The sequence below is a fragment of the Myiozetetes cayanensis genome, unplaced genomic scaffold (genome assembly GCF_022539395.1).
Source record: "Myiozetetes cayanensis isolate MyiCay16 unplaced genomic scaffold, myiCay2020 scf29, whole genome shotgun sequence".
Lineage (NCBI taxonomy): Eukaryota > Metazoa > Chordata > Aves > Passeriformes > Tyrannidae > Myiozetetes > Myiozetetes cayanensis.
Genome location: NW_026087510.1, coordinates 4,837,669 through 4,852,751, shown reverse-complemented (window position 1 = coordinate 4,852,751; position 15,083 = coordinate 4,837,669).

Sequence of the window (15,083 nt, the reverse complement as noted above, 5' to 3'; positions counted from 1 at the left end):
TCAAGGTTTGCTCTTGAACATTTCTCGCTGTTATCCAGATGGGCCTCGTTCCAAGTGGATGTTTGTGTAACTCCTGAGGGGCATCAGCAGCTCCAGATCAGCATTTTAATCTTCACTCCATTTCTGTTCCCTTGTATGGCCCCTGGGGACCATCTCAGAGCTTTTAGAAGAAACAGTAATGGGAGATTTAAGAAAATGAAGGCACAGGCTGGTGGTGGTGCAGACTGGGAGATGCTGACCTCCAAAAAAAAGGGAACTTTAGCAGAAGTTTCCTCAGCGTTGCAGCTGCTCCCAGAGCCACGCTCAGGCTGAAAGAACCTTGCCTAGCAACCCAAAATGCAGACACAGCTCTATTGGAGACAATTCCCCCCCTGCCAGCTCTGCATTCTGCAGCACTCAAGACAGAAAACCCCCACGCCTTCAAAGCAAACCCCAGGTTTTCCCAAATTGGCAGGAAATGACTCATTCCACAAATACAGCCTCGGCTTCGAGTTCCCATCCAGGTATGGCTTGTGGGAGCACCAGAAAAAGAATCACCTAATTAGAGTTTTGTGGGGAAGTGTTTTCTGGATCTCAGGTGCTCTGCTTGTTCTGTGCCTGCCTCAGGACTTTTCAAGTGCAAAGAAACGCTGGGAGGTGAAGCCTCCGCTCTGTGCTCATCAATTCCACGTGGAAAGGATGTCCTGGGACAGCCACACTCTGGTTCTGCTCTGCCCAACCAGCCAAGCAGCAACAGGATTGGCTTGATAATCTCCTGTCAGAGTGGTGCAGGTAATTAGAGAGGTAATTAGGTGATGTACAGGTAATTAGACACCCTACCAGTGACTGACAGGCAGCTTGGGCACCACTTACTGGGGTTCAGCAGGGAAATCAGAACTTCAGGTGTATTTTTTTCCAACTGCCTGAAGAGCAGATTTTCAAGCCAGGGTTTCTCTGTTAAGCAAAGACTGGCTTTCTTTGGTAATTCCCAAGAATTCTACTCTATCTCTTTCTGTTTTACATGGTACAAGGGAAAGTGGATAGAAAATGACAGAAGAACAAAACAAATCCAAAAATAAGCTCCTGTCCTTGGTTTTGTTCTGTTACTGCATCCCTTTGGCTGTGCTGTTTCACAGTGGCTGACATTCTCTCATGGGCATAATCATATTGATTACATTAATATTATCCTGCAGGATTAGTTCTGATTCTCAGGGAAAAACAAAAGCTAAAAAAAAAAAAAAAAAAAGCTCTGCTGGGTCAGGGGTAGCCAAACAGAAATTCTTATAAATAAACCCCCAGGTCTGTGTTGGTTTGGTTTGTTCTCTGGGGGGCTGATGGAAATAGGGACACTGCAAACACGGAGTGCAAGTCAACTTGATTCCCATCCGTTTCTCCACCTTTTCTCCCCTCTCTGTGTGCCTGCCTTCATCTTACTGTGGATAAATTTCAGCAAATCCCACCCTGGTGCTTCTGTTCCACCAGGGAATTCTCTCCTCAGCATTGTAAAATGCCTCATTAGGAAGGAAGCAAGCAGAGCAAGCTTTGCTGAGACAGGACCTAGGGGGGTGATATTGGATTTTTTTTTTTTTTTCTGCTGTTCCTCCACTCAGATGTGCTGGTTCCATCAAGGGTATTTGGGTTGAAATGACCTGGTGTATTCACCTCTCAGATCTGGGGGGATTTGTGTTATTAATACCCATTGCCCTGTACACTGAGCTGAAGGACCCTAAAGGAAGTTTGTACTGTTTTCCCAACATAGGAAGACTCCCAAGGCCCAAGATAATAAGCACAAATCAGTCCCCTCTTCCCCATTTAGTGTCTTCCTTTTTTTTTTTTGGAGATGTGTCAGACACTGAGCTCATGTTTTCAAACACTGTGTTACACGGAGAGGAGCTGTTTGCCTGGTGGGAGTAAATGTTTCTCTTTGGAGGTTCCGAGCAAAACTCAGTCCACTTTTCTCCTCTGTCTTTGCACTGAACTGAAAGAGATGATTTCATCAGATTTCCTTGATTTTCCCCCCTCCTTTTCTTAAAGCTTCACCTCCATGAATCATGTGTTTATCTTTAAAATCAGGTAGAAAAACTCTCTAGCTCCCCCCTCCTTGCACTCCCATTAAAAATTCTAAAAGCTGTGTAGCCTTAGAGAATAGCCTTTCTAAAGACATGAAAAAGAATTGCTGATTTATTTATTATTTATAGAGCTCATTATATTTTAACTCCAGGGGGTGGCAAATATAGGATAGACTCCTTCAAACAACTTGTGGGGCCCTCCAGTGGTGCTCTCACCGTGCTCATGTGCAAAAAAAAGCAGCCCAAGCAGCCAAGTGAAGCAAGGACAGGTGGGGTGGGAAGTTTTTGGGAGTCAGAAAAGCTGGGAATTTTAGGTTTCAGGGTGATGGGAGCACGGGGAGCCGGCACAGGATCAGCCCAGCGGTGCTGGACGAAGGATTGCAAAGGAACTGAAGGAAGCAAACATTTTCCCCCAAACACTGAGGCTCTCCAGCTCCTCCCCCCTCATCCCTGCTCCATTAAACTTTTGGGAAGCCACGTGCAAGTGGGTCTCAGGTGGCAAATGAGCCCTGGGAGCAGGAGTTGACAGCGTGTGAGAGGCTGAAAAATGGCCTCAAAATCCGAAAAAGGCTTTGTGAGCGTTTGGAAACGCTCCTGTATTCCCGTTGTTTTCTTCTCATCCCACTGCTTTTGGTCACTGGTTTTGCTGCCAAAACTCCCTGTGGGTCAGACAGGGAAAAGGGATGGACAAAAAGGAGTGGGGCAGAGAGAAACCCAAGTCTGGGACAGGAAAACCAGTGGACTCACATCCCTGTGAGTGTGAGGAGTTCGGAGCAGGAGGTAGCAGGGGTTTGTGCCTGAAAGCATTTACAGCCCTGCACCATTTACATCCTTCCCCCTGCCTCCTTGGACCTCTGGATTTCCCCAGTCCCATCTCGTGGCCCAATTCTAATCCTCCCCCACGTGCCACTAAAGGTGTTTTCCGAACCTGGCAATTAAACCCTGCACCTGAAACGGCTGCTAATGCTGCCCAGTGTTCATTTACACAGCTGAGGAGATGCTTTCACTGCCAGCAAAACAAAGTGCACTCCTAAAGTAACTGGAGTGGGAAGATGTTTTAGAACTGTGGTGGTTCTACCGCTCTGTGTCACACCTGGGGAGGGACACGATACTCTCCAGGCTGTTTTCACTTCTCTCTCTCCTTTTCTTCCGCTGTCCTGCTGAGCCTGCAAGGGCAGAGCACCTCACAAATGGAGCCGTGGATTTAAGGCAGGACTCAAATCTTATCTGAGAGGATTCTCTATTTCATTTTTTTTTTCCCCCCAGTGTATTTTTATTAACAAGTCCACTCAATCAGAGCTGGGACTCGTTGCCTGGAAGGATCTTTCCTCGCTGTAATTTGGCAGCTGGATTCCTTCCCAGTCCTGCTCCTGCTTTTTCTCAGCACATTCTGAATGTCCCGTTTTTCATCAAGAGCAGACACTTCCTATTGCTGAGGTACAGGGATGCTTCAGCCATCATTTTGTCCCAGACATATCTATATATATATATATCTGGGCACACACATCTCTCTCTTTCTTATTTTTTTCGTGTCTCTCTCTTCTGGTCTCAACTTCTGATTGAGTTTGCTGTGGCTCCCTGACAATGCAAGACATGAAATTACAAGTCCCATCATCCACTTCGCAGGAATTTGTCTATGTGGGCAATTCCTGGAGCAACCCTGGCAGCAGGAGGATGCACTGGTATTTTTTATCACCCAGCCAGCAAGGGCTGGAGGAACAGGGGCCTTTCTGAGAGTCCAAAAAAATCCCATTTCTGCCCCGTGACACACAGAGGGGAGGAGACCACCCTGGCTTTGTGGGGCACCCACATTCCATTAAAAATTTCAGAGGAGAGAATGGGAGCTGCTGGGCAAAATGGAGCTCTTGGGAGTGATGGATTGGAGCTGAGCTGGTGTCTGGGGAAAAGCCCAAGCAAGGTGTCTGCTGCTGCTCTTTGCTGTGCAACAGGAAGGTTGTGATAAACCACATCCAGAATAGATGCCCAAACCCTTGTTTTCCTGTTCCTTAATGCCCTCATCCCCACTGTTTGGGCAGCAACAAGACACATGGTACTGCTGTGATAATTTGGTTTCCACCACCCAGCCCTTCAACCTTCCACTGTTTCCTGGTTTTAGGAGGTTTGAGATGACTGGGGACCTTTAAAATACGGCAGTTTTCTGCTGATTGCAATTCCACATCAAAACTTTGATTAAACTTTTCCCAAATCCTCCTTGTTAGCATAATTTGGGTGGATTTATGCTGTGTCTCAGCACTATAACTGATTATTTATGGGAGCTAAAGGCCGATTACAATTAACTTTGATGAATGTAAAGCTTTCTGGAAGAAGGAGAAAAATATCCCCTCCTTTTGCTATAATTTATAATGCAGGTTAGTCTGTGGGTACAAATAAATGCAACTAGGTCATAAAACATCCTGACTCGAGGCAATGGGAGAATCAGGTGTAATCAGAATAACTTCAGCAGAACTCAGAGAATTGCACGGGCTTGATGCAATCTGATCTAGTCCTTTATCTCCAATCTGTTCTTTTCTGCTGATTAGAGCTTTACTAGATGTTGAGGGTGCTAATTTATGGAGATTTATGCACCCTGACAATATTTATGTGTGTGGTAATGCGTGCCCACCGAGGGGATGGGGGAGAAAATTGTGTCATTGTCAGAGATGCCCACGGTGAGTGGAGTCCCTGGAGGATCTTTGCCTTGGGAAGGAGCTAAATAAGAAACCATCTTCAACCTGAAAAGTGAGAAACACTCAACACAGTGCAGCCTTGAATTGTAATTACACCCCAGGCAAGGGGAAAGCCAGGAGCCAGATTTGATGATGGTCCTTGTGGGTCCCTCCCAGCTCAGGATATTCCATGGTTGTGAGTTTGGTTGTGTGATGGAAAGTCTCTCCGTGTCCTCAGCAGCATCTTGGGAGAGACAAGGACTCAAATCTCGTTTGGCACAAAAGGAGCTCCCTGCTGTTGTCTTGTTTCTGCTGCTGACCTGAGGATAAAGATCTCACATGGAACATTTTATCAGCTGTAATAAATGTTCTTTCTTTATTAATTCTATTTGGGATCAATAATTGATGCTGCTGCCTCCTTTACAATTCCCCTCAGTGGGAGAGCAGCGTGGAGGCGGGTTAGTGTTTCATGGCTTTGTGTTCCTTCAAGCCCTGATAGTCCCAAAGTATATGAGGGTTCTTAAGGTGTGAGACTCCTTTCCTTGTTTAGGGGTCAGCAAGATCCCAATTTACCCAGACAAGGTATAGAATTGGGCAGATAATTCCCCATGCAGAGAAAATGCAGCAAATGCATCTTGAGGAAGAATCTTTCCATTCCATCCCTCCCTGGTCAGGGACAGCAGGACACAGAGAGGCTGGTGGGGCAGAAAGTGAGCCTTGAGTTGGGAGGAAAAGCAGCAACAGAGAGGGTTTCTCTGCCAACCACCATCTCCCCTCTGCTGAGTGTTTTCTGACAACAGTCCTTCTGCAGAGATCTCCGAATTGCAGGCTTGGTTCTGCTGTGGGTTAAGAGAGACTTTCAGAGAGGTGTCTCAGGAAGGCTCCACACCTCTTAGGAGCCCCTTTTAGGCAAGAATAGCAGGCAGATTTTGCACACATTGCTGAAGCAAGCTCGGTCCTGTCCCTCAGATGGAGATGTTTTCATCCTCCCCTCACGTGGCTGGGAAACAGAGGCAGTGAGTGAGAATAAAATTGCCCAATTCACATCTTTTCAGGTTGTTCCATTTCCCTGCTGTATTTTCACAGTTTCTTCCCTGGCTGTTTCCCATCCCTTTAGCCTTAGTCAAAACCAAATCCTCTAACATGAAAAAATATGGGGTTAGTTTGGTTTTCTTTTGTTATAATCTGAGCAGGTGCAACAGCAATAAACCTGACCCTGATGCTGGGATAGATATTCAGGTAGTTGCTTGGCTTTACAGAGAAGAAAGCTCAGGTTTATTTTAAAGGCTTCTCCAGGCATTTTTTTCTCTCTTACATTTGTCTCTTATGTTTTATGAGGGGGTTGGTCTTTACCCCAAATTTGAGCCCTGCACAGAGAATCCACAGTATCAGCTGCATTACCAACAGCCTTTGCAAACAGGTTTCTCCTCACTTGAGTATTCAGCTCTCTCTGCTTTTGCCTCGTCCTCCTCCAAAGGCATAAATGGGATTATACCACAGCCCTCCAGTCAGTCACAGACCCAAAAGAGGAAAACAATGCAGCTCTCTGCCAGCATAAGTGAATATGGGATTCAGAGTCTAATTAGATGGGGACACTGGGAGCAAATATGTAAATACCAAGACGACTATTGTAAAAGATATTTTTAGTTATTTGTACTGCAGGATTTCTTGATTTGCTGCTGGGACTGGGAGGTTTATCTCTGTGGTCTCTTAGGAAAGGGGAGGGGGGAGGGAATTACATGCAAATCAAACCAGTGGTTTTGTTTTTCAAATATGCTGAAAAGGGGGAGGGCAAGGTAAGCATCACTCAATTAAGAGGGATATGAGAAGGGGGGGGGGGAAGAAAAAAAAGGGGTTTCAAAGATGATCAGCAGTCTGATCTCTCTGAACACTGTGCACCTGACATGGACATGGTGGGACTAGTTAATGCCTGAAAGATATAAAAGATGAATAGATGCAGCCAGGGTGCTCCCAACCCCACACTGCAGAAAACAGGCAGCGAGACACGCTGGGATTTTTTAGCTAGAGCTAGAAATGCCTGGAAAGAGCAGTTTAATGAGGGCTGCCTGCAGAAAATGGAGCAAGGAATAATAGACGAGAGGGACACGTGCCCATATCCTGTGTCCCCAAGGACTCTGGGTGCCAGTGCTGTGTTTTTAGAGACACAGACACCCTCAGGATGCCACAGAAATGTAGAGCATTTGCTGGTGGAGACGTGGCACCTGGAAAGACTTCCAGAGCAGACCCACAGAGGCATTTCTGGAGCAGTGACCCCCTTAGAAATGTGCTCAGGGTGAGCCAGGACAAAGAACATCCTGCTCTGCCCCCCGAGCTGAGGCCAAACAGGCTCTTGGAGTCACTGCAGGAGGGGTGGGAGCCTCAGACCAGCTGGGGATCTGCCCATTGCATCAGATTTAAGTGGGACTTGGGGCTTTAAATGCTGCTGAAACAACAGCCCCGGGCAGGGACTTGTGTTCTGTGGCAGGTAACAGAGTTTGTACTGCCCTGATTGGCAGAAATAAAGGAAACTGGTCTTCCTGGTAATGCAATTGCCATTTAAGATCACCAAAACAACCTGTGAAAAAGAAGTTGCCTAGAGGAGAGTCTGGCCTTTGAGTAAAAGCTGAAGGAAATTACTGTGGTACCTCAGGGGAGGCTCCAAAGAACTGATTTAAGATGGGTCAGAGCAGTTCTTAGAACAAATTGCCCTTTAATATCTTGTCTGCCAAGTGCCAGCCGATCTCCACTCCCAAATCCCTACATCTCCAAGAACCTTTCCTCCCATGATCTCCTCTCATCCTCCTTTCCTGAACTCTTAACCCACCTGCTTTAAATAGAAAGCATCTTTCCCTTCTGCTACGAAACACGGAGTTATCCTTAAAGAGGAAACACAGACTTGGCACCCCTGAGTTTCTGCACTGCCTGAGCCCCAGCTCTGTCTTTCCAGCCCACCAGGGACCTGCTTCCAGACAGGAAAATTCTTAGCAGCTGAACTGCATCCCTCAAGCAAAATTCCAAGCGAGAGGAAAAAGAGGAAAGAACAATAACAGCTTTGGAGCCCCATAACCATGTGGTACAATTCTTACCAATTAATAGTCATGAAATCAAAAGGAGATTCCAGCCAGAAGCCACAATCTAGCCATAATTATGCTGACCAGTGTTAGTTTACCAAAGTTTTTCCATGTTGAGCTTAGTCTAATGGGGTTTAAAGGTATATAGGACTGACAATATTAAAATGCAGAAGCTTCACTTCTAGTTTGGGAAGCTGGTAAGCAGCTTCTATTTTGGGGTTCTGAGTTCCTCACAAAGGCTCTCAGCATCTGGTCACTGCCTGTCTCATCTCCCTGCTCTACAACTCCTTGGATCCCTCTCAGGGCTGCTCAGAGGAGGAAATGGCTCATTGTTTCTTCCATCTCCCACTAAGTCCTCTAATTTAGGAGCATTTCTGGGGTTCTTTGCTTTGAAACCACAAAGGTTCTGGTGTGATAACATCATCCTTGTCCCTGGAGGATGAAGGGTGTTCCCTTGGAGTGCACAGGTACCATCAGGAAACCCTGGGAAGCAGCTCAGTCACGTGGAGTTTAAGCAGTTCACAACCTGGCCTGGATTAGTGGCCAGAAGGAGGGTGGTTTGACACAATTACACGACCTTTTCTTGGTCATCCCGAGGTCTCTGTGCTTTCAGGGACAGCAGGTTGAGCTCCTGCCTGCTGGGAAAATTCCCACGAGGTGAGTCAGGCTGGTGTTGTTTGCAGTGTGACTGCAGCCAGCCCACGCTTGGTTTACTGGTTCCAGATGAGATCTGGCTGTGGGGCAGAGCCATCCCAAAGCATTTCCAGCAGTCCCAAGTCTGCTTCCTCACACACATCCAGCTGGTGCCTGCTGGGATCCTTCTCCTGGCCCACAGCTCCACAGACTCTGGGGAACTGCTGCTGGGGCATCAGCCAGGACAGCCACATTTCCCCTTAATTCCACACAGAACTTTGTGAGAAACGAGACAAATGAGATGTGCACAGGGTGAAAATGAGGCATGGCCAGGGAGGCAATCCCTGTGCCTGAATTTCATTTTTAAAGTGATTGCAGCTGCATCACTGCCCATCTCCCTTCCACCGTGCAGGGAGCTCAGTGTGGGGGAAGCTATGACAGAACCCTCCACCTTTTTTTCAGTCTCAAGACCCCCTGGTTTTTATAGGGGGAGCAGGAAACCCACAGGCACTTAAACCCTCAGTGGCTTTTCCTTCTGACCACATAAAATTTGCTCCAGCCCTTTTGAACGCACCACACATTTATTTTCATTTCACCTCCACAGCCCGTGGAGGTTTCTCCCTTTTTGGTCTCATGGGCTGTTTGCTGTGGGTGGGGTGAACCACAGGCTGCACTGGGTCAGCCACTCTGGTGTTAACTGGTTGGCAGCAGAGCCTGTGGTGGTGGCCACTGTGCTGTTGTCAGAGCCAGTGCTTCAAAATCTCCTGGCCCTTGGTGGCTGGGATGTCAGGCACGTGCAGACCTGGCTTTTGGAGGGCTGGATTTGCCCTCTGAGCTCTACCTGTCCTTGAGCTGGTGCTCCTCCTCCTCCTCCTCCTCCTCCTCCCGTGGCCAAAGCAGCCAAGGGAAAGGCACTGGGTGGACTGGGAGGCTCGAAGACATTTTACCATTAAGTGGCATCATTCAGTCTCTGCTCAGTGTTTTGATTTTGCCCAGCTGTGTCTGTGTGCATTTCCATTAATCTCTTTAGCTGGCAGGAGCAGGGCTGCCTGCTGCTTATCAAGAGGGCTTGTGTGATTTCTACTTGATGTGCAGTTGTCTTGGAGAGGGAGCCCCGCTCCTGGCTGGGGCTGGGCTTTTCCAAACATTTCTGGGAGATGCTGAGGGCAGGGTGGGGAAAAAAGGGTCACCCAGACATGTGGCCATCAGGTTTTGTCAGCCCAGAAGCTCCTCAGTTGATGTGCCTCAGTTTGTGCTGCTGCCTGGCTGGCACAGGGACTCCTCCTTGTCGTGTTTTAGTCGCCTGCAATGGGCACCAAAAGATAAATTCTTCCTCACCACAAGTGACAGGAGTGTCTTGGGAGCTGGAGAGTCTGGACCCTTCCTCCCCTTTGCCGGGGAAAGTGTGGAGTGCTTAATGAAATAATTGCTCCTTTAACAAATTACCACTCATTAGCCAAGCAACTGTGACTGTGCACACTCTTATCTAGGAAATGAAAAGATATTGCCCTAAAAAACCCTCCTAATAATTAGCATAACTGAGCTGACTGGCCATAACTCTATCAGCAGATGTTCCTTGACAGCTGTAATAACAAAGCACCACAATACAGCTTTGAACTCCTACCTGGCTGGTGCAGTTTGGAATATCTTGGCAGGTCTTGCTGCAAACTGAGCAGTTTGGGGCTGTGGTAACACAGAGGGGTGCCCAGAACTGCTGTGCTGGGTCTGACAGGGCAGCTCTGCATTTTCATTTGTACCCAAAGAGATCCCAGAATGGTTTGGGTTGGAAGGGACCTTAAAGATCAGCAGGGACACCTTCAGAGATCCATCCAGCCTGGCCTTGAGAACCTCCAGATCTCTTACCTTATTCACATATTTCCTTAGTCTAAGCCAGTCCTCTGTCCCAGACCCTTTTTTAATTCTCCATATTTCAGTCAAACTCGCTGTGTTGGAAGTGATGGAAGTGGAGCATCTAGAGAGGTTCAAACAGGGATTAATAATTTCTCTGGGTAATGAAAACACCAAGTTATTATGTTAGTTATGAAGGGCAGAAGTCCCTTATGCCTACTGAACATCAGAGTGTGCTGGGATGAGATTTTTGTTCTTGGTTATTTCCCTCTCCTTCACATGCAGCTGTTCTTTTAGCAGAAGCAAATGGGTTTGGGAATATTCAGTCATTACTTCTCCCTGAAATTATTTTCCTTTAAAAGTACATCAAATAATAAGTGTTTCAGACGGGAAAACTTTCATTTTCTCATACTATTTTTTTCCCCCAAAAAATACATTATTCTGCTTAGGTTCCTCTACTTCTTTTATCACATGTGTTATTCCATCTTTCCATCCTTTCCAAAGCATTGCAACCTGGGCTAGTGGAAGGTATCCCTGCCCACGGCAGGGGGATGGAACTGGATGATCTTTAAGGTCCTTTCCAACCCAAACCATTCCACGATGCCTTCAGGCTTCCCAGCTGGGAGGGGGAGCTGTGCTGTGACCCCTGTGCTCCCTGCACTGCTAACACCTTCAATGTGCCAAGTGGTTCTCAAATGTGCTAAAATGTCTGCACCACGTGCTGTTCCCAAAGCTTTACCGTGCAGAGCTCTTTGCCCACAGTCCTGAGCTGAGGGACAAGTGGGATTTGAAATGGGATTAGATATACTGGAGGGAAATAATCCTCTCCTGGCTGGAGGTCAGACCACAAACTACTCTTCTGACCTTAAGCAGATCTCACCTTCTCTCTGCTTCTGTTCCCCGTGGCTGTAAAACGGGGATTCACCTTTGCTGGAAGTGTTGGGAAGATAAATGCACCAGAGGCTGCTGTTCTGCTAACAGGGAGCCACATCAGGTGTGCAGTGAGCAGGATTTAAAAATACTAAAAGTGGTGTTAATTAAGGACATAAGCTAAGTGCTAACTGATGGGGTGACGAGGAAATAGCTCTCCCCAAAGGCAGTTTACCCCACATCTGTCTCCTGGTGTGTTCCACCCAGCTGGTACTGTCAGATGGGCTCCTGAGCCAGCTGGACTTGCTCTGCAGTTCACTCCAACGCTGCCTCTGTTCTTGCACCTCCTGACTGACTCCCCCCTGCAAAGTCTCCATTTCCCATTTGCTGTGTGTCAGTGGGATTGATTATTGCAGAGCAGGATCTATACCCCAGCCATGTGGAAACCTGATACCTACAACAGCCTTGATGGGGACTGAGGCTTTTCACCTTTTCCTACTAAAACTGAGAACCATAAATGAGTGTTGCTGGTCACCACTGCCAGCCCAGTGCTGTGTGGTTGCTGGCCCAGCCAGGGAGCCACTCTGGTTGCCATTTGATGCCTGGGAACTGAGGGTGGCTTTGGGGACAGGGATCAGTTCCCACTGCTTATAGAAACAAACTCTGAACAGTTTCCTTGGTGCTGAGATTTGGGAATGGCTTGGGACAAGGAGCTGGATGCCCTCAGTGACAACACTTAGGCCCCAGCAGAGCCAAAACTTGAGTGATGAGAGCAAAATAGAGGATAGAATCCAGCCTATGCTGCTCCTGCCTCGTGGGGAGACAGGATGGAGGTGAGTGATCAAGCAGAGTCAGGCTGCTGAGCTGGGGCACTGCTGTCCCACCTGCCAGCTCCACACACATCCTGACATGCCTTTGACACTCACAGCATCAGCCAGCTGAGTGTGGTGCCAGGGCGAGCTGACTGGTGTATTTTAATTAGAGGGAGACTAAATTACACCGGACTACGAGAGCCTGCCTTTTTCACAACGGCTCGGGGAAAATGAAAAGACTAGCATTTTCAATTTAAGGTTTAGTTAGATAATGCCTGTTGGTGCCAGTAGATTACAGAGTGGATATTAAATCCTCCAGGATTTGCAGTGGGAAAGTACTCACAGAATCCATAAGCAGGCAGGAGAGCACGGCTGTGGAACTATCGTCCCCTGGAGGTCCCGAGCAGGAGGAGAAAATGGGAAGTAAATCTTTCCTTTGAAGGAAGCTCCACGTAAAGAGCACACATGGGCAGGCTGTGGCCTTTAAAGGTTTCCCTGTTAAGCAGCTTTCTGGCTTCTGACAGCAGCCAAATGGCATGTGAAAAGGTAATGGGGGTCTGTCAGACTGCTGGAGCAGGGAGAGGCAGGGCCTGGGCGCTGATGCTCCTGCTGTGGGGTTTGAGATGGGTTTCTACGTAGGATCCCACAGAAAGACCTTTCTGTAAAACCAAGGCACCTGTCCCGTGGCACATGAGCTGCAGAGTTTAAAAAGCAGTTTAGAGGCAGCTCTGGTGCTGAGCTGTTTGATGGAATCAGTGCGAGCTGATGTGGACCAGGAGTTGGTGAGCAGCTCCTGACATCCTCCTGGTGCCTTGGGATAGCCCACCCCAACTTCAGCAGGACTTGGGGGCATCTAGGACTTGGCAAGCTCTTCCTAGAGCTCATCCAAGTTCAGAATCTGCTTTAAATCCTCCCTGAAACACAGCCAGGAGCCCAGGATTCAGGATCAGCAGTGCCAGGGAAGCTGCTCCCTTTGGTCTGTGCCTCTCTGTCTGCTGCTGAGGCACTGCAGGCCACGCTCACCTGCCTTCTCAGGGAGAAAGGGCTGAAAACTCATGTTTACAAAGCACTGAAGATCCAGCAATAACAAGAAACTGAAAGGACAAAACGTTTATCCTTCATTACTCCCATATATAAGAAGCTTTGCCCAACAGCCCGTGGCCACTGTTCCAGGGCCAGATATGTGGTTGCTGGAGGTGTGTAAGATTAGTAGTTTAAAAGCACTAAAATGTGCAAATTAATTACCACAGCTACCCATGCATGTTTTATCTGCCTTAAATGCTGAGCTTTTTTTTTTTTTTTTTTTTTCCAGGTTAAGGGAAATATTAAACTATAAGGAGCCATATCAAGGGCTGACAAGCTAAAAGTCTAAAGATCAGATTCTTGGCAATAAAAATTCAGGAGCTATCATAGTCTTTGATTGAACATCCCAATAGTTTCATTAAGAACACATCCCTGTATTTTATGCCAGCTAATTAGCAAATTCAAACACTTCATCTCTGTGTTATCTTTGTGCAAGAGAGTGGTAAATTTACGTCATTATAATATATTGCCAAAATTTAAAGGTTCACGAGCAATTAGATTTCGTAATTCTTGTTTATGCCCCCGAAGAATTGTTCATTTTAAAACTTTATAGTTAATAGGTACAAAGATAAAACGGTGGCCTGTGTTGCTCTGGTGACAGGAGTCAAGTGAGTGAGCTGAACGGATTCTTAGAGGGGAATATTTTGGAGGTGGTTGCCTTGATTCTTAGCTGGACATTGCAGGGAATTCACACCCAAGGAGTGGCTCTGTCCCCGTGTTACCGGTGTTTCCCTTGGGCACCGTTCCAGTCTGGGAGCCTGGGATTATAAATACGGAAGGATTGAGGACAGAGTCGCTGTTAGGGGTGTGACAGTCGGTGCCGCTCACTTTTAGGGGCAAAAGGCGGTGGTTGCGGTCAGATGGGCGGCGATTCATGGAAATTCATGGAATCAGTCCCGGCAGCGATGGAGCGGCGGAGCGCTGACACCTGCCGGCAGGACCGGCCCGGGAGCATCCTCCTGCCCTGGGATAGACCCGGGAATGTCCACGGAGCCTCCTCCTGCCCTGGGATAGACCCTGAGAGCAGCCCCAGAGCCTCCTCCTGCCCTGGGATAGAACCCCTGGGATTGTCCATGGAGCCTCCTCCTGCCCTGGGATAGACCCAGGAATGTCCATGGAGCCTCCTGCTGCCCTGGGATAGACCCTGGGAGCAGCCCCAGAGCCTCCTCCTGCCCTGGGAGCAGCCCCACAGCCAGACCAGGTTGCTCAGAGCCCAAACCAACCCGCCCTTGGATGTTTTTAGGGATGGGGCATCCACGGCTTCTCTGGGCAACCTGTGCCAGGGTTTGTCCCCCCTCTCTCAGGGATGTTCCTGGGATGAAGAGCCGATGCCTGAGCGAGATCCAACCCCTCCCCATTCTGCCTGAGCAGAGGGAGAGGAGCCATCCCATCCTCTGAGCTGGGGGTGGCGGTGCTGAGCTCAGAGCAGGCTGTGAAGATCATTCCAGCGTGTCTGGAGCTGCTCTGCCTGGATCCCCCGAGCAGGCACGAGGCAGCCCCGCAGCTCTGAGGTTCATTACTCCATCCCCACACTGCTCCCTGCCTCTGACTGCTCAGGGCATGAGCTCCAATATTATTTTCTGGTGTCACACAGTCCAGGAGTGCAGGGGGTGTGCTTGTAACTTGCTCTTCTCATGCTTAAATGGTGGAACTGAGATGTTTTGCAGCAGTTTCAGGACAGGAAGAAGATTTCCCTTTGATTGCTTTTTAATCACAGTAATAACAGTAATGGAGGCAGCGAGTGGAATTGATGGGGAAGAGCTGAGCTCTCCTCTGTGCCAACTCCCATGTGGGGTAAACAAGAAGGATTTACTGGCTGCTCAAGTGAATTGGTGGCATCCTTGCTCTTCAGGAATGAGTCTGGGGAAAAACAGCTGGTATCTAATACCTGGGAGATAGATTATGCCAGTCATCCTCTGGAAAGCTCCCTGCCTTGGTCTGTCTGGGGTAAATGAGTAATCCTTGCCTGCTTTTGTTCTTGTCCCCACAGGTTGATACGTACAACTGCTCTTTTAAGCAGCTGTCAGGGTGTGTCTGGCCTTGAACCTGCAT